Below are 26277 nucleotides of genomic sequence, written 5' to 3' on the forward strand. Positions count from 1 at the left end.
CCCAGACAACTAATTATACTAGAAAGTCGAGTTAACAAACATGGACTCTGTGTGGTCGGTTGCTATGGGCAACGAACAGGTTACGTTTGAGATTTGGTGTTTTTGGTTCAGGTTTACAACTTTCCCATTAATATAAATGCAATTGAAGATTTTGGAAAATGAAATAAAGGAAAAAGTTGTGGGAAGAAGAAGAGTCAAGAGAAACAAGGGACCAGTGTCTGGCGGTCACGTGACGTTGCTACACGTCTCTCAGCGGCCGCCTGGAGCAGGTTCCTCTGTTTCCGGTCGGAATGTCCTGAGCGGTGCACACGGGCGGATACGGAAGCTGTCCTGTGACTGTCAGTCGGAGTCGGTCTGTGGGAAAGGAGCAGTTCGCTGCCGGCAGATCTTTCTCTGTCCTGTGTGAAGCGGACCAGCAGCCATCACCAAGCCGGGGCTGCAGCTCTTCGCCCGGCGCTGGGCCACAGCCAGTGATCATCTGGGGTTTCCCGGAGCCTTTGAGCAGCTGATTAGGTTCATCTGGTGAGTATGCTGGGACTTGTAGTGGTTGCTGTGATAACGTGCCTGCGGAGCTCAGCGCATACTTCAGCTGACCATTGCTGTTTATTACTGATTCTGGTGTCTGTAGTGTTCTAGGGCTGTGGGACTACAAATCCCACAATGCACTTGTGATGACTGGTTGCAGGGCTCTTCCATGTCCTTTAATTGAAGGGGCTGTAACAATTCCTTCACTGCAGGCTGTAGCTGGGCTGTTCTATACCCATATAATGGAGAGTGGCCACATAACCCCAGTGTCGGACTGGGCAGTGCCCCCCAATCCTGCAGTCAGACCCCCATAACAGATACTGATGGTGACTAAATCTATATGACAATAAAAAGCTGAATATAAAACAGTCTCTGAACCCAGAGGGTAGAATGGGGATGGAGCTCGTGTCCCCCCACCCTGATCCTGCTTGGGGGTCTCACAAGTGCTGTTACAATCATTGCCGGGACAGAGGCACAATTTACAGGGGGTGCAGATTATCCTTCACCCCGTAGTACAAAATGCCGCCTTTAACCCCTTAAGCCCCAAGGGTGGTTTGCACGTTAATGACCGGGCCAATTTTTACAATTCTGACTACTGTCCATTTATGAGGTTATAACTCTGGAACGCTTCAACGGATCTTGGCTATTCTTACATTTTTTTCTCGTGACATATTGTACTTCTTGATAGTGGTAAAATTTCTTTGATATAACTTGCGTTTATTTGTGAAATAAATGGAAATTTGGTGAAAATTTTGAAAATTTCGCAATTTTCCAACTTTGAATTTTTATGCCCTTAAATCACAGACATATGTCACACAAAATACTTAATAAGTAACATTCCCCACATGTCTACTTTACATCAGCACAATTTTGGAACTAAAATTTTTTTTCTTAGGGAGTTATAAGGGTTAAAAGTTGACCAGCAATTTCTCATTTATACAACACCATTTTTTTTTTAGGGACCACATCACATTTGAAGTCATTTTTAGGGGTCTATATGATAGAAAATTAACCAAATGTGACACCATTCTAAAAACTGCACCCCTCAAGGTGCTCAAAACCACATTCAAAAAGTTTATTAACCCTTCAGGTGTTTCACAGGAATTTTTGGAATGTTTAAATAAAAATGAACATTTAACTTTTTTTCACAAAAAATTTACTTCAGCTCCAATTTGTTTTATTTTACCAAGGGTAACAGGAGAAAATGGACCCCAAAAGTTGTTGTACAATTTGTCCTGAGTACGCTGACACCCCATATGTGGGGGTAAACCACTGTTTGGGCGCATGGCAGAGCTCGGAAGCGAAGGAGCCCCATTTGACTTTTCAATGCAAAATTGACTGGAATTGAGATGGGACGCCATGTTGCGTTTGGAGAGCCCCTGATGTGCCTAAACATTGAAACCCCCCCCCCCCACAAGTGACACCATTTTGGAAAGTAGACCCCCTAAGGAACTTATCTAGATGTGTGTTGAGCACTTTGATCCATTAAGTGATTCGCAGAAGTTTATAATGCAGAGCCGTAAAAATAAAAAATCATGTTTTTTCACAAAAATGATCTTTTCGCCCCCAATTTTTTATTTTCCCAAGGGAAAGAGATGAAATTGGACCCCAAAAGTTGTACAATTTCTCCTGAGTACGCTGATTCCCCATATGTGGGGGTAAACCACTGCTTGGGCGCATGGGAGAGCTCGGAAGGGAAGGAGCGCCGTTTGATTTTCAAAGCAAATTTGACAGGAATTGAGATGGGACGCCATGTTGCGTTTGGAGAGCCACTGATGTGCCTAAACATTGAAACCCCCCACAAGTGACACCATTTTGGAAAGTAGACTCCCTAAGGAACTTATCTAGATGTGTTGTGAGAGCTTTGAACCCCCAACTGTTTCACTACAGTTTATAACGCAGAGCAGTGAAAATAAAAAATCTTTTTTTCCACAAAAATTACTTTTTTAGCCCCCAGTTTTGTATTTTTCCAAGGGTAACAGTTGAAATTGGACCCCAAAAGTTGTTGTCCAATTTGTCCTGAGTACGCTGATACCCCATATGTGGGGGGAACCACCGTTTGAGCACATGGCAGAGCTCGGAAGGGAAGGAGCGTCATTTGGAATGCAGACTTAGATGGGTTGGTCTGCAGGTGTCACATTGCGTTTGCAGAGCCCCTAATGTACCTAAACAGCACAAACCCCCCACAAGTGACCCCATATTGGAAACTAGACCCCCTAAGGAACTTATCTAGATGTGTTGTGAGAACTGTGAGCCCCCAAGTGTTTCACTACAGTTTATAACGCAGAGCCGTGAAAATAAAAAATCTTTTTTCCATAAAAATTATTTTTTAGTCCCCAGTTTTGTATTTTTCCAAGGGTAACAGTTGAAATTAGACCCCAAAAGTTGTTGCCCAATTTGTCGTGAGTGCGCTGATACCCCATATGTTGGGGGTAAAACCCTGTTTGGGCGCACGGGAGAGCTCAGAAGGGAAGGAGCACTGCTTTACTTTTTCAACGCAGAATTGGCTGGAATTGAGATCGGACGCCATGTCGCGTTTGGAGAGCCCCTGATGTGCCTAAACAGTGGAAACCCCCCAATTATAACTGAAACCCTAATCCAAAGACATCCCTAACCCTAATCCCAACGATAACCCTAACCACACCCCTAACCCTGACACACCCCTAACCCTAATCCCAACCGTAAATGTAATCCAAACCCTAACTTTAGCCCAACCCTAACTGTAGCCTTAACCCTTGCCCCAACCCTAGCCCTAATGGGAAAATGGAAATAAATACATTTTTTTAATTTTTCCCTAACCAACGTTGATGAAGGGGGGTTTGATTTACTTTTCTAGCGGGTTTTTTAGCGGATTTTTATGATTGGCAGCCGTCACACACTGAAAGACACTTTTTTTTTTTTATTGCAAAAAATATTTTTTGCGTTTAACACATTTTGAGAGCTATAATTTTTTCATATTTTGGTCCACAGATTCATGTGAGGTCTTGTTTTTTGCTGGACGAGTTGATGTTTTTATTGGTAACATTTTCGGGTACGTGACATTTTTTGATCGCTTTTTATTCCCATTTTTGTGAGGCAGAATGACCAAAAACCAGCTATTCATGAATTTCTTTTGGGGGAGGCGTTTATACCGTTCCGCGTTTGGTAAAATGGATAAAGCAGTTTTATTCTTCGGGTCAGTAGGATTACAGCGATACCTCATTTATATCATTTTTTTTATGTTTTGGCGCTTTTATACGATAAAAACTATTTTTTTAGAAAAAATAATTATTTTTTCATCGCTTTATTCTGAGGACTATAACTTTTTATTTTTTCTTTGACGCTGTATAGTGGCTCGTTTTTTTCAGGACAAGATGACATTTTCAGTGGTACCATGGTTATTTATATACGTCTTTTTGATCGCGTGTTATTCCACTTTTTGTTTGGCGGTATGATAATAAAGCGATGTGTTTTGCCTCTTTTTTTTTTTTTTTACGGTGTTCACTGAAGGGGTTAACTAGTGGGACAGTTTTATAGGTGGGGTCGTTACGGACGCGGCGATACTAAATATGTGTACTTTTATTGGTTTTTTTTTTATTTAGATAAAGAAATGTATTTATAGGAACAATATTTTTTTTGGGGGGGGGTTGGGGTTTTTTTTTTTTTTACACTATAACATTGCCCCAGGGGGGGGCATCATGTTATAGTGTAAGATCGCTGATCTGACACTTTGCTGTGCACTGTGTCAGATCGGCGATCTGACGTGCACAGCTCCAGGCTTCCCGGTGCTTGCTCTGAGCAGGCGATGTGAAGCCACCTCCCTGCAGGACCCGGATGCCGCGGCCATTTTGGATCCGGGCCTGCTGCAGGGAGGAAGGAGGTAGGAGACCCTCGGAGCAACGCGATCACATCGCGTTGCTCCGGGGGTCTCAGGGAAGCCCGCAGGGAGCCCCCTCCCTTCGCGATACTTCCCTATACCGCCGGATCACTGCGATCATGTTTGATCGCAGGGTTCCGGGGGTTAATGTGCCGGGGGCGGTCCGTGACCGCTCCTGGCACATAGTGCCAGATGTCAGCTGCGATAGTCAGCTGACACTCGGCCGCGCTCCCCCCGTGAGCACGGTCGATCAAATATGACGTACTATCCCGTCGGTGGTCATACGGGCCCACCCCACCTCGACGGGATAGTACTTCTAATGTCAGAAAGGGGTTAAAGCCCATGGCACTGTGGCTAACCTCCCTAGATGTGGATGGAAAAGAAAAATTGACAAGAGATTTCAACGAAAGATTGTGCGGATGTTGGATAAAGAACCTCGACTAACATCCAAACAAGTTCAAGCTGCCCTGCAGTCCGAGGGTACAACAGTGTCAACCCGCACTATCCGTCGGTGTCTGAATGAAAAGGGACTGTATGGTAGGAGACCCAGAAAGAGATGCATTGCAAAATTACCCAGAATACTTAGCGGTCTCACGAGACCGCTAAGTCATCTGGGTAATTTCGCAATGCTTCCTGGGAGCGGAAGATGGCGGCAGGCACGCGCGCATCGCCAGACTTTTGCTGGATCCCAGGGGGTGAATATATAACTATTTTTTATTTATTTTTTTTAACAGGGATATGGTGCCCACACTGCTAAATACTGTGTGGGCAGTGTTATATACTGCGTGGCTGCTATATACTACATGGGCAGTGTTATATACTCCGTGGGCTGTGTTATATAGTGCGTGGGCTGTGTTATATAGTGCGTGGGCTGTGTTATATAGTGCGTGGGCTGTGTTATATAGTGCGTGGGCTGTGTTATATAGTGCGTGGGCTGTGTTATATAGTGCGTGGGCTGTGTTATATAGTGCGTGGGCTGTGTTATATAGTGCGTGGGCTGTGTTATATAGTGCGTGGGCTGTGTTATATAGTGCGTGGGCTGTGTTATATAGTGCGTGGGCTGTGTTATATAGTGCGTGGGCTGTTGTATACTGCGTGGCCTGTATTAACGCATTGGGTATTCTACAATATGTATGTATGTATATAGCAGCCACATAGTATATAGCACAGGCCACGTAGTATTTGCTATATAATACGTGGCCTCTGCTATACACTTTGTTCCAAATTATTATGCAAATAATATTTCCTCATATTTTCTCTAAATTACCTATTTGAATTGCAGTCATTGTTGTTTTCCAGTCATCTACTATCTAGTATAATTGCAATGTTTTGGAACAAACTGCCTATGAAAACAGTATATTTTTAAAAACAATAAACACTCAAAATGCATGTTCCAAATTTAATATGCACAGCAGAGTTTTCAACCTTTTTTTTTTTTTTTTTATTTTGAGCAAAAAAAAGGTCAATTGTGAAGTTATAAGCATTATCAGCTTATTACAAAATGAAATCAAACAGTTTTCAAGTGAAAACTTTATTCTAGGTGATGTTACATTTGCACATAGGACCCCTTGTTCGAAAGAAGCTTTTGAACTCTCTCGTCCATTGAATTTGTCAGTTTTTGGATGGTTTCTGCTTCAATTGTTTTGCATGTGGACAGAATACCCTCCCAGAGCTGTTGCTTAGATGTGAACTGCCTCCCGCCATCATAGACACTCCTTTTGATGATGCTCCAGAGGTTCTCAATGGGGTTGAGGTCAGAGGAAGATGGTGGCCACACCATAAGTTTGTCCTCTTTTATGCCCATAGCAGCCAGAGATGCAGATGCATTTTTTGCAGCATGAGACGGTGCATTATCATGCATGAAAATGATCTTGCTGTGGAAAGCACGGTTCTTCCTCTTGAACCATGGCAGGAAGCGTTGTTTTAGAAACTCCACACAGATTATGGAGTTCATCTTTACCCCTTCAGGGATCATAAAGGGGCCGACAATCTCTCTCCCCATGATTCCAGCCCAAAACATTACTCCACCTCCTCCTTGTTGGCGCCTTAGCCGTGTTTTCATGGGGTGTCCATCAACCAGCCATCTATATATGTGTGTATGTATATGTGTGTATGTATGTAACTACGTGGCTGGGCAATATACTACGTGGCTGGGCAATATACTACGTGGACATGCATATTCTAGAATACCCGATGCTTTAGAATCGGGCCACCATCTAATATATATATATATATATATATATATATATATATATATATATATATATATATATATATATATATATATATATATATATATTATAATATATATACACTAGATGGTGGCCCGATTCTAACGCATCGGGTATTCTAGAATGTGCATGTCAACGTAGTATATTGCCCAGCCACGTAGTTACATACATACACACATACATACATTCTGTCCACATGCAAAACAATTGAAGCAGAAACCATCCAAAAACTGACAAATTCAATGGACGAGAGAGTTCAGAAACTTCTTTCGAACAAGGGGTCCTATGTGCAAATGTAACATCACCTAGAATAAAATTTTCTCTATCCCCATGATGGCACCACGGAGAGAGGGGTCCGCCCCCAGGGACAGGAAACCTACAGGTGAAAAAGGGCGTACCTCTCTCCCACATCAGTTGGTTTCCTGTCCCTGACGGGGAACCTACAGCACGTACCTGAAGATCCAGGGGCTGATCCAGTTCGGTTCCTGGCAGGGGGTGCCCTGACACGGCTGGGTTCAGCAGGTTTTTTCTCTCCCCTTCTTTTTTCTCCTTCCCTGAAGCACCACCGCTGAGGTCGGCGGACCTGGAGGGTGAGTGAGGAGGGGGAGGCAGTGAACAGGATCGAGTCTGTCTCCTCCAAAAGAAAGAAAAAAAAAAAAAAAAAATAGAGGGGGAAGAAGGAGGAGGTGACGGCGGTCGCCATTATAGCCTCTGCATCGCTGCTTAAAACAGCGCATGGGAGCAGCGGCGGCTGCCTAACCATGGAGCCCCTTACGAGGCTGAACGCCGGGGAGAGTGACAGCGGGCGCCGGCAGGAAAATCCTGCCCTAAAAGAAAGCTGCGGCTGCAGCATTGAGAACGGCGGCAGCGGCCGCCGAAGTGAAATACCGTAAACAGCGGCGGCTGCAGCGGCGCATCCGACACCCCGGGAGCCGAGGACCAGCATGGCGCGCGCGCGCGCGCCTCCCAGCAAGTTAAACTGCAGACACGAGGGTAGCACTTCTGGTTCGGCGCAGAAACCGGAAGTGAAGCATATGGGCGGCAAATTTAAACAGCTGAGCAGCCTGGAATCACTGCTCAGCTACCTTCACTAAAACAGTGAGGGACCATGAGCGACCAGGAGCAGCAGGATGCGCAGGAGGTGATACAGCTATCTCCGGAGCAAGCGCAAGCACAGCGGCAGCAGCGCACACAGCATCAGCGCAGGGGTACTTCCTCTCAGCAGCGCAGCAGCAGCGGACGCTCAGGGTCACAACGAAGCCGAGCTTCTGCGAAAACTACGCGGTCTGTGGCGAACCCGGCAGTGGATATAGTTCCCGGACCCGAGACGGTATCTCTTGGTCACAGGAGGGTGAGTGATCTACGTGAAAGTTTGGATTTTGATATATGGTCACTTTATCTTCTAGGGAAGGAAATGTGTAACCAAATTAAAGCACAGGGTCTGTGCTATATGCCAGGAAGAGTTACCTTCCTCATTGGAAAAGAAGCTATGCGGTAATTGCATAGAGAAGACAATTCAGGAAGAGTCCCCGACATTTGCCTCAGACCTGAAAACATTAATAAGAAGTCAGGTGGAGAGTGCCCTCAAAGGCATTAAAACATCAAAGAAAAAACGTAAAACAACTCATAGATCCCCTGAACCTAGTACGGAGGAGTCAGAAAGTGAAATATCTGACTCCGGTGATTCTTCAGCCTCCGACACATCGTCACTATCCTCTGAAGGGGGACACAGTTGCTTCCCTATCGAAGAAACTGATACCTTGGTAAAGGCCGTCAGAAAGACAATGGGCCTAGTAGATGAACGTCCTAAAAAAACAGCGCAGGATATAATGTTCAGCGGGCTGGAACAAAAGAAAAGAAGAGCGTTCCCAATAAATGAGAAAATTCACTCTCTAATTAAGAGAGAGTGGAAAAAAACGGACAAAAAAGTTCTTTTGACTCCCAAAAGAAAGTACCCTTTTTATGACCCGGCCTGCTCATCCTGGACTAAGGCACCAAAATTAGACGTGGCCATAGCAAAGGCCTCCAAAAAATTTGCCCTACCTTTTGAGGACATGGGTACCTTAAAAGACCCAATGGACAAGAAAGCTGAGATCTTCTTGAAAAGTTCCTGGGAAGCGGCAGGGGGAGGACTAAAACCAGCCATTGCAGCCACCTGCACAGCCCGTGCCCTCATGGTATGGCTCGAGCACCTGGATTCCCAATTAAAGGGGAAAGTGGCAAGAGAGACAATCCAAAAATCGGTGTCTGTGATGAAAGGTGCGGCAGCCTTTTTGGCTGACGCATCGGTAGATTCAGCCAGATTAGCAGCCAGATCTGCTTCCTTCTCGAACGCCGCAAGACGTGCCCTGTGGCTAAAGTGTTGGCCTGGGGATCTGCAGACCAAAACGAAACTTTGCTCAATACCCTGCGAGGGCGAATTTCTCTTTGGATCCACATTAGATGACATCCTCGACAAAGCCGGGGATAAAAAGAAGTCCTTTCCCGGGTTCCCCAACCAGTCTTACAGGCGCCCCTTTCGGAACAGAAAGTTCATGCGGAGGAGACCCCCGAAAGGGAATAAGGAGGCGTGGGAAGACAAAAGGAATAAAAACAGAGGATTCTTGTTTAACAAAACTCCCCCCGATAATAAGAAAACACAATGAAGGTGTTCCCCAGGTCGGAGGGAGGCTAGCCAGTTTTCTTCCAGCCTGGGAAAAAAATCTCAAACAGTCCCTGGATATTAGGGATAATACGGGAAGGTCTCAAACTAAAATTCCACATGTCACCGAGCAATTCCTTCATGGTGACACCACAGAGACAAGCGCACGAACAGTCAGCCCTCCAGGGGGAAATTTTGAACTTGATTCAGAAGGGAGTCTTACAGGAAGTCCCATATCAGGAAAGAGGCATGGGCTTCTACTCGCCCCTCTTCCTTCGAAGGAAACCAGACGGATCATACAGAACGATCATAAATCTCAAAAAATTAAACAATTTCCTCGAGATTCCACACTTCAAAATGGAGACAATAAAATCTTGCGTGAAAATACTCTTTCCCTTGTGTTTCATGACTGTTCTAGACTTACGAGATGCATATTACCATGTGCCTATTCACAGGGATTATCAGAAGTATCTCAGACTTGCAGTGAATATCCAGGGGGAAGTAAAACACTACCAGTTCCGAGCTCTCCCCTTTGGGTTAGCTATCGCACCTCGGGTATTCACGAAGATAATGTCAGAAGTGATGGCCCACATAAGGGAACAGAATGTTCTAATAGTTCCCTATTTGGACGACCTCCTGGTGGTAGGGACCTCATTCCAACATTGCAAGCAACAGTTAGATTTAGTCATGACTTCACTGTCGAGTCTAGGTTGGCTGTTGAACATGCCCAAATCCAGGGTAGTGCCCTCCCAAGTACAGGAGTACCTAGGGATAGTACTGGACTCGACCACACAGACCTGCTACCTTCCTCAGGGGAAGATCCAAAAAATGACACCGGCTGTGTCACAGTTGACGATGTCTCCAGTCACCACTCTCAGAAAAGCAATGTCTCTACTGGGCTCCATGACAGCTTGCATCCCGGCTGTGCAGTGGGCACAGTGCCATACCCGGGACCTTCAATGGGAGACTTTAGATTCAAGCCTATCTCTGCGCGGAAATTTAGACGGGCAGTTAAACATTTCGTCAAGCACGATACACTCCCTAGGGTGGTGGGCGAACCCGGTCAATTTAACCAAAGGGGTTCCATGGGCACTACCAACGGAGAAAATCCTGACAACAGATGCAAGCCCCTGGGGGTGGGGCGCACACATAGACGATCAAGTGGCACAAGGGAATTGGAGCAAAAGCCAAGAGCCAGTCTCTTCAAACATGAAAGAACTGTTAGCGGTAAAATTGGCCCTAATGCACTTTCTAAATCTCCTTCACTCCCATCACGTAAAAGTCTTCTCAGACAACCAGGTAGTGGTAGCGTATCTAAACCACCAAGGAGGCACCAGATCTCGAGCACTGATGGAGGTGACCCAATCCATCTTCCACTTAGCAGAACACAACCTGAAATCCCTAACAGCTCTCTACATAAAAGGCTCAGAAAACCAAACAGCAGACTTCTTGAGCAGGACACGCTTAAAACAGGGGGAGTGGGAGCTAAAACAAACGGTGTTCAACCAGATCGTAAAACGTTGGGGACAGCCAGAAATAGATTTATTCGCGAACAGTCAAAACCAGAAAGTAAAAACATTCTGCTCAATCGATCCCCGGGGGGGCCCAGTAGCTCTGGATGCTCTTACAATTCCCTGGAACTATCGCCTCGCCTACGCGTTCCCTCCGATATCCCTTATCCCCTTAGTACTGAGGAAAATTCGGGAGGAGGGAGCAACAGTGATAGTAATAGCTCCATTTTGGCCCTGCAGAATATGGTTTTCTTGGCTAAGAAAAATGTCCATAGCAAGCCCGTGGGTCCTACCAGACATTCCGAATCTTTTATCCCAGGGCCCAGTGTTTCACCCCAGTGTAAAGAGCCTACACATGACAGCTTGGCTTTTGAAAGGAAGCTACTAAGGGATAAAGGTTTCTCAGCCAACCTAGTTTCTACTTTATTACAGAGTAGAAAACTCGTAACCACTAAAGTATATGGGAAAGTGTGGAAGAAATTCATGTCAGTATCGGGCGCAGATCCATCCAGGGAAATCCCAATAGGAAAGATCCTTGAGTTCCTGCAGAAGGGGCTGGAAAAAGGCCTAGCTACAAGTACTCTAAAGGTTCAGGTAGCGGCCTTGGGAGCTTTGTATAATCATGATCTAGCCAAAAACCGATGGGTCATGAGATTCATTAAAGCCTCGGGAAGGTCCAGGCCCATTCCTCTTCATAATGCTCCCCCATGGGATCTAAACCTTGTTTTAAATGCCCTGACCAAACCTCCCTTTGAGCCCCTGGCGGATGTCCCTTTAAAGGTCTTATCTTTAAAAACCGCACTCCTAGTGGCCCTAACCTCGGCCCGCCGTGTCAGCGATATACAAGCATTGTCTGCATGTCCACCCTTTACTCAAATCCTCGATGATAGAGTCATTCTTAAAACTGACCCGGCTTATCTCCCTAAAATCGCGTCACAATTCCATAGGACACAAGAGATCTCTCTGCCCTCATTTTGTCCCAACCCCAGAAATGAGGGGGAAAAAACACTGCATACCCTAGATGTAAAAAGATGCCTAGCCCAATATCTTTCAGCCACTAGGGAGTGCAGGAAGAATAGGGCTTTGTTTGTCTGCTTCCAGGGTCCGCGGAAGGGACAAAAAGCATCGAAAGCCACGTTAGCGAGGTGGATAAGAGATGCCATCGCCCTATCCTACTCATCTGGCGGGACGGCCATCCCGGAGAATATAAAGGCTCATTCAACCAGAGCAGTGGCGTCATCCTGGGCGGAGAAAGCTGGCGCTTCAATACAACAGATATGTAGAGCGGCCACTTGGTCTTCCCAGTCTACATTTTTCAAACATTACCGTTTAGACTTGACCTCCTCTGATCTCACCTTTGGGCGAAGGGTTCTAGAGGCAGTGGTCCCTCCCTAAGAGTTATAATCTATGCAAATCTCTCCGTGGTGCCATCATGGGGATAGAGAAAATTGTAGTTACTTACCGATAACGGTATTTCTCTGATCCCATGATGGCACCCGTATATTCCCTCCCTTTTCACACACAGGTGTGCACATTATAATGTATTAATAATTAGCTTTAGTCACGGTGCCTCTGTTAAGTTAATTGGATTAAGTTTAATTTGTAAAACGTTGAGTTGCAGCTGAAGTTCTGTATAAGGCTCTGTAAACCAACTGATGTGGGAGAGAGGTACGCCCTTTTTCACCTGTAGGTTTCCTGTCCCTGGGGGCGGACCCCTCTCTCCGTGGTGCCATCATGGGATCAGAGAAATACCGTTATCGGTAAGTAACTACAATTTTTCACTACGTGGCCTGTGCTATATACTATGTGGCTGCTATATACATACATACATATTGTAGAATACCCAATGCGTTAATACAGGCCACGCAGTATACAACACAGCCCAAACAGTATATAACACAGCCCACATACTATATAACACGACCCACACAGTAGAATATGCATGCCCACGTAGTATATTGCCCAGCCACGTATGTAACAGGTTAAAAAAGACTTAAAATAAAAAATAAACATATATTCACCTTCTCCAGAGGGCTCCAGAGCTGGATGCAGCGTCGGGGGTCCTCTTCTCAGCTTCCCCCCTCTGCTGGCAGGCACCATGAGGCCAGAACTGCAGGGGTTCCTGGCTCATGGAAATCCACCCGGATCGTCTGCGGGACCAAGCGCCGAGGTAGGGTGAGCGCTGCGGAGCTCCACTATTTCCCCGGGAGTGCAGTGGTAAACTCCGGGGTAAGAGAGGAGGTGGACGGCACCTGCGCTGATGCCGGTGGCAGCGCAGGTGCATAGAGTATGGCCGCGACCCGGAAGTGATTAGCACTTCCGGGTTCAACCGGAAGAAGATGGCGGCCCCCATGTGAAAAGGACGCCGGCGCTAACTCTCCGGCGTCCAATATGGATTCCGTGCAGGACTCTGCGGTGCCTTCTGTGGAAGCTACCGCAACCATCCCACGCAGCCGGGGCAGCAGCAGTCGCTCTAATCAGAGCGGATCTTCTAGGAAGAAGTCGGACCGAGCTATTTCTCTGCCACAGTCTCCTCCTCGTCAGTCGGTACCTTAAACAGACAGCTTCACTGGGGTGAGTGTGCATCTACCCTGATAGGCTGCTTATTGTTCCCTTTCCTTCTATACACCCTAGGCAAAGAAAACTGAAAAGACAAAACACAAGCAGTGTGCGTTATGTATCCAGCCCCTTCCGGATAGTTACACAAAGAGGCTTTGCAAATCATGCATTAATTCCACCTTACGGGAGGAAGCCGCAATTAAATCAGAAGATATCAGACTCATGATTAGGCAGGAATTAGGTGCCCTTCATAGTTCTGACAAGGAGCCACGTACCAAAGAAAAGGGTACGTGTCCCCTATATCTGATCAGTCTTCTGATATGGAGAAGGCAGACTCGGATATTACCAACGAATATGTTTCCTCAGATGAGGATCAGGATACATGCTTTCCCACCGATAGTATTGATAACCTGGTGAAGTCCGTTTGTAACACCATGGGCATCGAGGATTCGAAAGTCCCTAAAACGCAGCAGGACATAATGTTCGCTGGTTTATCGGAGAAGAAAAGACCCTCCTTTCCGATAATAGCGGCGGTAAAAAATCTAGTCAAAAAAGAGTGGGAGACTCGGGGACAAAGGGGATTACCACCATCCTCAAAAAGGCGTTATCCCTTCAATGATGAAGAGTTTTCAGCATGGACAAAAGCCCCGAAGGTGGACGCAGCAGTGGCATCCACATCAAAAAAATCCCTGCTACCTGTAGAGGATTCAGGCTCATTACAGGACCCACTGGACCGTAAAGCCGACTCTCTGTTAAAAAGAGCCTGGGAGTCATGTACGGGAGCTTTTAGACCGGCTATTTCGGCAACATGCACCGCTAGGTCCATGTTAGTCTGGCTAAATGACTTAGAGGAAGGACTAAAAGGCGGTCTTTCTAGAGACAAACTGAGGTCCTCTATTCCCTTAATTAGGGGTGCTACAGCCTTCCTAGCGGACTCATCTGCCGACTCCATACGCTTGGCAGCCAAGTCGGCAGGTCTCACGAATGCAGCACGTAGAGCCCTGTGGCTTAAGGGCTGGAAGGGTGATTCCCCAGACGAAATCCAAATTGTGGCCTCCCATGTCAGGGTGAGTACCTGTTTGGTACCAAACTGGACGAAATCCTCACTAAAACGGGAGAGAGAAAGAAGGGCTTCCCTAATAATAATTACCTTCCGTCCTATAGGAGAGCGTTCCGGAAGCCCGTGTTTAATAAAAGAAAAGCGTTTAAGAACCAAGACCGCTGGACCCCTAGAGACACCAAACAAAGGGGTGCATTCTTTGGGAAGCGCCCTTTCAAAACTGAAGACAAACCCCGTTAGAGCAGATCTACCTGTGGGAGGTAGATTGTCCTCCTTCTCAAACCAATGGAGGAAAATAACATCAAACGTGTGGGCAAATAGTCTCATCACCTCTGGTTTAAAGTTAAAATTTGCCCGAGTCCCTCCGGACTCATTTCTATTGACTTCTTTAAAATCGCCGTCTCAACAGGAGGCATTAGAACAAGAAGTAATGAATCTTCTGTCAAAAGGAGTTTTGGTGGAGGTTCCATTTCTTCAGGAGGGGAAAGGGTTCTATTCCCCTTTATTTTTAATTCCAAAACCTGATGGATCGTTCAGAACCATTATAAATCTTAAAAAGCTGAACACCTTCTTAGAAAATCAAACCTTTAAAATGGAATCTATCCGGTCCACCATAAAACTCCTGTTTCCCCATTGCTTTATGGCGGTTCTTGACTTGAAAGATGCGTATTACCATCTACCAATCTTTAAGGAACATCAACAATATCTCCGCGTGGCGATTGTACTAAATGGGTGTATACGACATTTTCAGTACACAGCGATGCCCTTTGGACTATCAATAGCTCCAAGGATGTTCACTAAACTGATGTCAGAGGTAATGTCATATCTAAGATCAAAAGACACCCTCATAATCCCATACCTAGACGACCTCTTGGTAGTGGGAAAATCCCCTTCACAATGTCAGCAACGATTGTGTGATATAATTTCATCTTTGCAGAAATTAGGGTTGTTAATAAATTGGGAAAAATCTAGGCTAGTCCCGACAACTCGGCAAACATTTTTGGGGATTATATTAGACTCTATAAAACAGAAATGTTTCCTCCCAGAAAACAAAAATATAACAGTTAGAAATAAAGTTCAGTCTGTATTAGATAAACCTATAATATCCCTGCGGGAAGGCATGTCCCTACTTGGCTCCTTCACGTCGTGTATACCGGCTGTTCCATGGGCTCAGTTCCATTCAAGGTGTTTACAGTATGCAATTTTACATGAGGAGATAAAATTACAAGGACGATTAGACGGTAAAATTTCCCTTTCCGGTGACGTAATCCAATCCCTAACCTGGTGGCTAGAACCGGATCATCTAACTAGCGGGGTTCCCTGGGTGGTTAAACCCTCAAACATAATATTTACAGATGCCAGTCCTAATGGTTGGGGAGCACATTTAAGGGACCAGATAGTCCAAGGGCTATGGTCGGTTACGGAGTCAGATGACTCATCTAATAAAAAAGAACTAAAAGCTATCTATCATGCCCTATGTGAATTCCTTCCGCAGCTACACGGAACACATACCAGAGTTCTCTCAGACAACATGACATCAGTGGCTTACATCAATCATCAAGGGGGAACAAGATCAGGCACTCTCATGTCTATAGCCGAAGACATCCTAACTCTAGCCGAGAATCATCTTCTGTCCTTGTCAGCTCTACATGTCCGAGGAGTAGACAACTCAAAAGCGGACTTTCTCAGTCGCCATACCCTCCACCAGGTGGAGTGGGTGTTAAATCATCAGATATTCAAGATGATAACCATGAAATGGGGTATACCCCACATAGATCTCTTCGCTACAAGAGACAACAGGCAGGTAAAAACATTCGCCTCAATGTTCCGAACCGACAACCCCGATGTTCTCGATGCCCTCCAGGTTCCATGGACATTTCAGAAGGCATATGCCTTTCCTCCGTTGATTCTTCTTCCAACAGTAATCAGGAAGATAAGGGAGGACAGAGCGAACATAATATTGATTGCCCCGTTTTGGCCAAAGAGACCATGGTTTTCCCTGCTCAGAGCCATGTCCATCTCGGATCCATGGATTCTCCCAGAGGATCAGGATCTTCTCTTCCAGGGGCCCTTCAACCACCCTCATGTGAAGGGACTACGGTTGACAGCCTGGAATTTGAGAGGCAGCTGTTAAAACTAAGAGGCTTCTCTGATAAAGTAATTGATACCTTATTGCTAAGTAGAAAAAGATCCACTACATCTATCTATGTAAGAGTGTGGAAAAAATTCTTAAGCCTCTATCCATCAGCCCTGTCAAATGAAATTCCGGTCTCTATTATTCTCGAATTTCTCCAGAGAGGACGTGATTTAGGCCTTGCAGTTAGTACCTTAAAAGTACAAGTTTCTGCACTAGGAGCCTTGTATAGTCACAACATTGCGGGTGATAGGTGGATAGCCAGATTTATTTCAGCCTGCCAGAGATCAGAACCAGTTCAAATTCCCCACTTACCTCCTTGGGATGTTAATCTAGTCCTTGAAGCCTTGACAGATCACCCGTTTGAGCCTCTACACTCAGCTCATATTAAACACGTCTCCCTCAAGACTGCTCTTCTTGTCGCTCTAGTATCGGCAAGAAGGGTAAGTGACATACAGGCACTATCAGTAGATCCTCCCTTTATGTCAATATTGCCAGATAGAATTGTCCTGAAAACAGACCCTTCCTACCTACCTAAAATGTGTACTAAATTTCATAGGTCTCAAGAAATTCTTCTTCCTTCCTTCTATAATAACCCTACAAATCAGGAAGAGGAGAAGTACCATACTTTAGATGTAAGAAGGGCTGTAATAACTTATCTAGACAGGACTAGCGCCTGGAGGAAGAGCAGGGCTCTCTTTGTTTCCTTTCAGGGTCAAAGGAAAGGAGCTGGTGTTACAAAAGGCACTTTATCCCGATGGATTCGGGAGGTGATATACCTGGCCTATTCGTCTAAAGGGGAAGATCCACCTGAGACTGTGAAGGCACATTCCACCAGAGCGATAGCATCATCTTGGGCTGAGCGGGCAGAGGTTCCAATAGATCTCATATGTAAGGCCGCAACTTGGTCTTCTCCTACTACCTTCTATAGTCACTATAGACTAGATCTATCTGCCTCCACTGACTTGTGTTTCGGTAGATCAGTTCTTAACACAATAATCCCCCCCAAATAACTATCTCTGAAAGTCTCTCAGTGGGTGCTGTCGTGGCGAAGAGAAAACACCGGATTACGTACCGGTAATGCTCTTTTATAGAGCCACGACAGCACCCCTTCACTTCCCTCCCTTATATATTAGTTTGCATATGAGCACTATTAAGGGTGATTGGTTCTTGTAAATATACGTAATTAAGTTAAGATAAAATGTTAATATAGAATGACCTACTAAAACTGGTGGGCGGTTCCTCGCAATCTCTGTAACCCAAACTGTGGGAGCGAGGGGGACCGCCCCTTTTATCTCTCCGTAGGGTTTCCTGTTCCTAGGGGCGGATCCCCTCTCTCAGTGGGTGCTGTTGTGGCTCTATAAAAGAGCATTACCGGTACGTAATCCGGTGTTTTTTTTTTTTTTATTATTATTTGTAACATTAGATATTTTTACTATTGATGCTGCATACGCAGCATCAATAGTAAAAACTTGGTCACACAGGGTTAATAGCAGCGGTAACGGAGTGAGTTACCTATTGTATTTGATGATAGTGGTAACATTTTTGGTATAACTTGCGTTTATTTGTGGAAATATTGGAAATTTTGTGAAACTTTTTGATTTCCTTAGCTCCGTCAACTTAGAGGTAGTAAACAACTATATAATTATAGTAAAAGTCCTGATAGAGTATTTTCACGATTTCACTCAATAGTCCACCACTTTATGTAGCAAAACCATCAGTAGCTGGATACAGGACTCCGTTATTATTCCAATTGCCCTTAAGGTATTTAGGGAGTCCTCCGTATCTGTTAAACATATTAAATAAGGGAACAAACTAGTAGTCGTAGCAGAGTTGTAAATTAGCTTCTCAACCTAGTCACTCAACCCTTATTAAGGGAAGAGGATGCAAACCTTAAGGTACCTTCACATTAAGCGACTCTGCAGCGATATCGACAACGATGCCGATCGCTGCAGCGTCGTTGTGTGGTCGCTGGAGAGCTGTCACACAGACAGCTCTCCAGCGACCAACGATGCCGAAGTCCCCTGGTAACCAGGGTAAACATCGGGTTACTAAGCGCAGGGCCGCGCTTAGTAACCCGATGTTTACCCTGGTTACCAGTGTAAATGTAAAAAAAACCAAACAGTACATACTTACATTCCTGTGTCCGTAACGTCCCCCGGCGTCTGCTTCCTGCACTGACTGTGAGTGCCGGCCGTAAGGCACAGCACAGCGGTGACGTCACCGCTGTGCTCTGCTTTTACTTTACGGCCGGCACTCACAGTCAATGCGGGAAGCGGATGGCGGGGGACGTGTGACAGACAGCAGAGGTGAGTATGTACTGTTTGTTTTTTTTTACTTTTGCAATGGTAACCAGGGTAAACATCGGGTTACTAAGCGCGGCCCTGCGCTTAGTAACCCGATATTTACCCTGGTTACCATTGTAAAACTGCTGGCATCGTTGCTTTTGCTGTCAAACACAACGATACACGCCGATCTGATGACCAAATAAAGTTCTGAACTTTCAGCAACGACCAGCGATATCACAGCAGGATCCAGATCGCTGCTGCATGTCAAACACAACGATATCGCTATCCAGGACGCTGCAACGTCACGGATCGCTATCGTTATCGTTGCAAAGTCGCTTAGTGTGAAGGTACCTTTAATGTAAATCAGAAAAACAACTAAAACATCGTAACAACCATATTTACCTATGAAGAACCAGAGATTACGGTATGAACAGCATACCAGGAAACATGATAAAGAAGAGTAGAGAGAATAGAACAAGATGAACTTAGAGGTAGTGAACAACTATAGAATTATAGTAAAAGTCCTGATAGAGTATTTTCACGATTTCACTCAATAGTCCACCACTTTTTGTAGCAAAACCATCAGTAGCTGGATACAGGCCTCCGTTATTATTCCAATTGCACTTAAGGTATTTAGGGATTCCTCCGTATCTGTTACACATATTAAATAAGGGAACAAACTAGTAGTTGTAGCAGAGTTGTAAATTAGCTTCTCAACCAAGTCACTCAACCCTTATTAAGGGAAGAGGGTGCAAACCTTAATGTAAATCAGAAAAACAACTAAAACATCGTAACAACCATATTTACCTATGAAGAACCAGAGATTATGTACAGCATACCAGGAAACATGATAAAGAAGAGTAGAGAGAGTAGAACAAGATGAAAGAGAGAGAGAGAGAAAGCAAAGTAAAAAAAAAAAAAAAAAGGGGGGGACCTAGGGATTAAGATAGGAGTAGATAGACATTTCAATAGGATAAAAGGGGGGGGGGGGGGCCCTCTGCAGCATAACTGAGCAGGCTAATTTTTGTGAAGTAGATCTATGTGAGATAAGCAAAATCAAAAGGGAGACGATTTAAGTCCAGCACAGGCGAACTCACTATCCAGATACAGTTTGATCTAGAGGTGCCCCAAATGCTTCATTAAATCTTAAAACAGGACCCATTGAATCCAGGTACGAAGGAATCTATCCCTGGTACCAGTCATCTCTGCAGTAAGGTTTTCAATCTTGTAAGGCTAGGTTCACATTTGCGGTGGAGTCCGCAAATGCATGATAACGCAGCGTTTTTTATCCGCATCAGCTTACGCATGATGGCAAAAAACCCTGCAGCTTTTGCGCTTTTTATGCGCATGCGTTTGATATTTCCAGGAAGACGTGTCTAAATCAGTTCCTGGACATGCGCAATCTGAAGTACGCTAGGACATCGAACGCATGCGTACGCAAAGACATGCATACGCAGGTGTTCCCATAGACAGTAATGCTTTTTTTTTTCACACACTCATCCGCATGTGCATGCCTGCGTATATGTGACGGAAATTTGCCTCCTCAAACATTCCAACATGGTGCGTTAGTTGCGCCACGCCACACACCGTGAAAAAACGTATGCGTAAGGAAACGCGGGCAAACGCATGCACCTGCGTCTACAATGTTAAAGATGGAAAATCAAGACGCATGCGGATGTATTCGTCAGAAACGCTGCGGACACAACCGCAAATGTGAAACCAGCATAAATCCGACCCATTTCTTCAAACCACTCAGTCAGTAAAGGACAATGGGGTGTCTTCCAATGTCTTGGGATGACCGCACTAGCCGCCTTGAGGCAGATTCGGAGTATGTCCTGTTTTTGGGACTTAATGGAGCCCGGTAGTATTGATAATAGGGTTACAAGGCATTGATGGAGATCTATCTATGTATCTATATACTATTTTAAAAAGTTATGCGGACCTGTTGTCTGACAAGTAAGATTTGTATATGTACTTTTGGTAATTTACAGTGTCATTGCTGATGCTATATCCTATCCTATGCTATGTTATTCTATCCAATGTTATGTTAAAAAAATCAATAAAAATGATGCTTAAAATAAAGTATGCAAAGAAAAACCCACAAATAACATCAGCTGAAATACAGGACACTCTGAAAACTAGCGGTGTGGCTGTTTCAAGATGCACAATAAGGAGGCACTTATAGAAATATGGGCAGCATGGTTGGGTCGCCAGAAGAAAGCCATTACTGCGCAAATGCCACAAAGTATCTCGCCTATAATACACCAAAGAGCACAGAGACAAGCCTCAAAACTTCTGGAACAAGGTAATTTGGAGTGATGAGACCAAAATTCAACTTTTTGGCCACAACCATAAACGTTACATTTGGAGAGAGGTCAACAAGGCCTATGATGAAAGGAACAACGTTCCTACTATAAAGCACGGAGTTGGATCGCTGATGTTTTGGGAATATGTGAGCTTCAATGTGGGCTCAATTATTGAGCTTGCATCAAGGTCATAGTTGCCAACCGTCTGTAAATTTACGGACAGTACATAAAAACCTGATGCTTTTCTCTGCTGTCCGTAGCATCCGGCAGAAAAAAACACCATCCATTGAATTGCCTTCCCCACCCCTGAAGTTTGTACTGTACATGCGCTAAAATGGCTGCCATGTGCAGTACAAACAGGACCTGTCCCGGAAGAAGACTAGAAGAGTCATGTGGGAGCCTGAAGGGTGGTGGCAGAAAATGGCGGAATTCTGCTGCAGACCTTCCTGCTGCTGCTCCCGGCTAGCTGAGCTGATGATCTGGGACTCGATGCACTACAGGTAGGGGGGCCCGAATCCGATGCCAGCGCGCTGGTGTCCGCTGCTCCAGTCTGCTTAGCGTCATTCTATCTGAGATGTCTCAGTGCAGAGGTCACGTTGTTGTCACTACAGCGCTCTCTGTGCTGAGATGTCAGATAAACAGAACTTAGAATGTGCTGAGGAGACCTGACCGGAGCAGTGGACTCTGGAGCTCTGGCAGCGGGGAATACAACAGGGAGAAATGAGTATTTGTTGTTTTTCTTTTTTTAGAAATGTAGTAACATATGGGGCTCATTATTCTGTACTAGATGGTGGCCCGATTCTAACGCATCGGGTATTCTAGAATCTGTATGTATGTATATAGCAGCCACATAGTATATAGCACAGGCCATGTAGTATATAGGAGCCATGTAGTATATAGCCGACAAATACTACATGGCCTGTGCTATATACTATGTGGCTGCTATATACATACATACATACATACATATATACATATATACATACATACATACATACATACATACATACATACATACATATACATATATATACATATATATACATATATATACATATATATACATATATATACATACATACATATTGTAGAATACCCGATGCGTTAATACAGGTCACACAATATATAACAGTGGCCACGCAGTATATAACACAGGCCAAACTGTATATATCACAGCCCACGTACTTTATAACAGCCCACGCAGTATATAGCAGCCACGCAGTATATAACACAGGCCACGCAGTACATAACAGCCCACATAGTATCTAACACTGGCCACGTAGTATATCAGTGTGGGCACCATATCCCTGTTAAAAAAATAATTAAAATAAAAAATAATTATATACTCACCCGCTGGGATCCAGCGAAGCTCTGGCGATGCGTGCGCGGTTGCCGCCATCTTCCGTTCCCAGGATGCATTGCATTGCGAAATTACCCAGATGACTAATTACGCAATGCATCTCTGGGAACGGAAGATGGCGGCAGCTGCATGTACCTCGGTGGACTACGGAGGGTGAGAATAGCAGGTTTTTGTTTTTTTATTATAGTGCTTTGGAACAAAGCACTATACTGTTATTCCATCGTGGTTAACTTCTTCTTCTTATTATTCAGTCCGCAGTTAATGCGGCCCGAACCGCTTCACTCACAGACTCCAGTGAGGTGTCATTTCGAAGCCAGCGTCCCCAAGAGGTGTGCTAAGTATTTTTTGTGTCGATCGGATTTGTAGTTTTGGCGCAATTTGCGTTTGAAAAAAGTGTTTCAATGCATTTCAATAGGGAAATTTTCCCAAACGTTTATAATGGGCCTGATTTCTGAGGCAATTTCTAAAAATAACTGCCACCTGGCTGATTAGCTCATTGATATGCGCAGTCAGACTCAGTTACTATGCCAACGCCTGCGAACTGTACCAAGACACAGTTTTGCCAGATAATATCAACTCTTAAAGTGACCCGCCCACCAAATCGGACCCAGAGTGGCGCCGCCCGCCAAATCGGACCCAGAGTGGCGCCGCCCGCCAAATCGGACCCAGAGTGGCGCCGCCCGCCAAATCGGACCCAGAGTGGCGCCGCCCGCCAAATCGGACCCAGAGTGGCGCCGCCCGCCAAATCGGACCCAGAGTGGCGCCGCCCGCCAAATCGGACCCAGAGTGGCGCCGCCCGCCAAATCGGACCCAGAGTGGCGCCGCCCGCCAAATCGGACCCAGAGTGGCGCCGCCCGCCAAATCGGACCCAGAGTGGCGCCGCCCGCCAAATCGGACCCAGAGTGGCGCCGCCCGCCAAATCGGACCCAGAGTGGCGCCGCCCGCCAAATCGGACCCAGAGTGGCGCCGCCCGCCTAATCGGACCCAGAGTGACCCGGCCCACCAAATCGGACCCAGAGTGGCCTCAACCCTGAGGGGCTACAACTACCAAACCAGCGCCTGAGGGGCACCCAAGTGTGAAAGTCTTGCAGGGGCAGCCCGGGCACCATTCCAAAGCACTATCTGTAGTTCCTTCAGGAAATACCCATCTAGTTCTTCTTATTATTATTCAGTCCGCACGTAATGCGGCCCGAACCGCTTCACTCACAGACTCCAGTGAGGTGTCATTTCGAAGCCAGCGTCCCCAAGAGGTGTGCTAAGTATTTTTCGTGTCGATCGGATTTGTAGTTTTGGCGCAATTTGCGTTTGAAAATGTTTTTTCCCCTCATTGTAATGCATTTCAATAGGGAAATTTTCCCATAGGTTATAATGGCCGGGTTTCTGAGGCAAATTGAAATGTACCTGCCACCTGGCTGATTAGCTCATTGATATGTGCAGTCAGGCCCAGTTACTATGCCAACGCCTGCGAACTGTACATGACCCCAGCACAGTTTTGCCAGATAATATCAGCTCTTAAAGTGATAGCACAGCACAATTTCAAAGCACTATCTGTAGTCTTATTATAATTATTGCCCCGCTCACCAAATCGGACCCAGAGTGGCGCCGCCCGCCAAATCGGACCCAGAGTGGCGCCGCCCGCCAAATCGGACCCAGTGTGGCGCCGCCCGCCAACTCGGACCCGGAGTGGCGCCGCCCGCCGAATCGGACCCGGAGTGGCGCCGCCCGCCGAATCGGACCCGGAGTGGCGCCGCCCGCCGAATCGGACCCGGAGTGGCGCCGCCCGCCAAATCGGACCCGGAGTGGCGCCGCCCGCCAAATCGGACCCGGAGTGGCGCCACCCGCCAAATCGGACCCGGAGTGGCGCCGCCCGCCACAGTGGCGCCGCCCGCCAAATCGGGCCCGGAGTGGCGCCGCCCGCCAAATCGGACCCGGAGTGGCGCCACCCGCCAAATCGGACCCGAAGTGACCCCGCCCACCAAATCGGACACAGAGTGACCCCGCCCACCAATTCGGTCCCTGAGGTACCCCGCCCACCAAATCGGACCCAGAGTGACCCCGCCCAGCAAATCGGACCCAGAGTGACCCCGCCCAGCAAATCGGTCCCTGAGGGGCCCCGCCCACCATATCGGTCCCTGAGGGGCCCCGCCCACCATTTCGGACCCTGAGGTGCCCCGCCCACCAAATCGGACCCAGAGTGACCCCGCCCACCAAATCGGATCCAGAGTGACCCCGCCCACCAAATCGGACCCAGAGGTGCCCCGCCCACCAAATCGGACCCAGAGGTGCCCCGCCCACCAAATCGGACCCAGAGTGGCGCCGCCCGCCAAATTGGACCCAGAGTGGCGCCGCCCGCCAAATTGGACCCAGAGTGGCGCCGCCCGCCAAATTGGACCCAGTGGCGCCGCCCGCCAAATTGGACCCAGAGTGGCGCCGCCCGCCAAATTGGACCCAGAGTGGCGCCGCCCGCCAAATTGGACCCAGAGTGGCGCCGCCCGCCAAATTGGACCCAGAGTGGCGCCGCCCGCCAAATTGGACCCAGAGTGGCGCCGCCCGCCAAATTGGACCCAGAGTGGCGCCGCCCGCCAAATTGGACCCAGAGTGGCGCCGCCCGCCAAATTGGACCCAGAGTGGCGCCGCCCGCCAAATTGGACCCAGAGTGGCGCCGCCCGCCAAGTCGGACCCAGAGTGGCGCCGCCCGCCAAGTCGGACCCAGAGTGGCGCCGCCCGCCAAGTCGGACCCAGAGTGGCGCCGCCCGCCAAGTCGGACCCAGAGTGGCGCCGCCCGCCAAGTCGGACCCAGAGTGGCGCCGCCCGCCAAGTCGGACCCAGAGTGGCGCCGCGCGCCAAGTCGGACCCAGAGTGGCGCCGCCCGCCAAGTCGGACCCAGAGTGGCGCCGCCCGCCAAGTCGGACCCAGAGTGGCGCCGCCCGCCAAGTCGGACCCAGAGTGGCGCCGCCCGCCAAGTCGGACCCAGAGTGGCGCCGCCCGCCAAGTCGGACCCAGAGTGGCGCCGCCCGCCAAGTCGGACCCAGAGTGGCGCCGCCCGCCAAGTCGGACCCAGAGTGGCGCCGCCCGCCAAGTCGGACCCAGAGTGGCTACAACTACCAAAACAGCGCCTGAGGGGCACCCAAGTGTGAAAGTCTTGCTGGGGCAACCCGGGCACCATTCCAAAGCACTATCTGTAGTTCCTTCAGGAAATACCCATCTAGTTTATTAATGTTTTTCTGTGGTATGACAATCTGGATTAAAGGGATAATGATTGAAAGTTTGAAAATTGCAATTTTTTTTACATTTTTGTAAAATTTCTGATATATTTTATTTTTAGAAATAAACACAAGACATATCAACCTAAATTTATCATTATTATAAATTATAATGTGCCACGAAAAAACATTCTCAAAATCAGTGGGAATTCTTGAAGCATTCCAGAGTTATTACCACATAAAGTGACATTGGTCAGAATTCAAACATTTGTCCCAGTCACTAAGGGGTTAATGAAGGAAATGACTTTGCCATAATGTAATTACTTACAGTAACGCCTGCTTCTATCACTACACGCCGCCGTACTGACTGCTGGCAGCGCCAGTGAGGCGGAGATGTCCGCATTAGTGATGAGCGAGTATACTCGTTTCTTGGGTTTTCCCGAGCACGCTCGGGTGGTCTCCGAGTATTTGTAAGTGCTCGGAGATTTAGTTTTCCTAGCCGCAGCTGCATGATTTCCGACTGTTAGCTTGGTTACATGTGGGGATTATCTAGCAACTAGGCAACCCCCACATGTACTCAGGCTGGCTAGTAGCTGTAAATCA

At 46.9% G+C, this 26277-nt stretch overlaps 1 protein-coding gene across 1 annotated transcript in view; it reads left to right on the plus strand.

The window, feature by feature from the left end:
* Positions 1-271: 271 nt before the first annotated feature.
* The window catches only part of LOC143785872 (uncharacterized), a 113337-nt gene continuing 87331 nt past the window's right edge, over positions 272-26277 (plus strand). The window contains exon 1 of the mRNA XM_077275007.1: positions 272-522. The gene's annotated coding sequence lies outside the window, so the exon portion shown is untranslated. The remainder of the gene's footprint in view (positions 523-26277) is intronic.

Source organism: Ranitomeya variabilis, chromosome 7, assembly GCF_051348905.1.
Source record: "Ranitomeya variabilis isolate aRanVar5 chromosome 7, aRanVar5.hap1, whole genome shotgun sequence".
Classification (NCBI taxonomy): Eukaryota; Metazoa; Chordata; class Amphibia; order Anura; family Dendrobatidae; genus Ranitomeya; species Ranitomeya variabilis.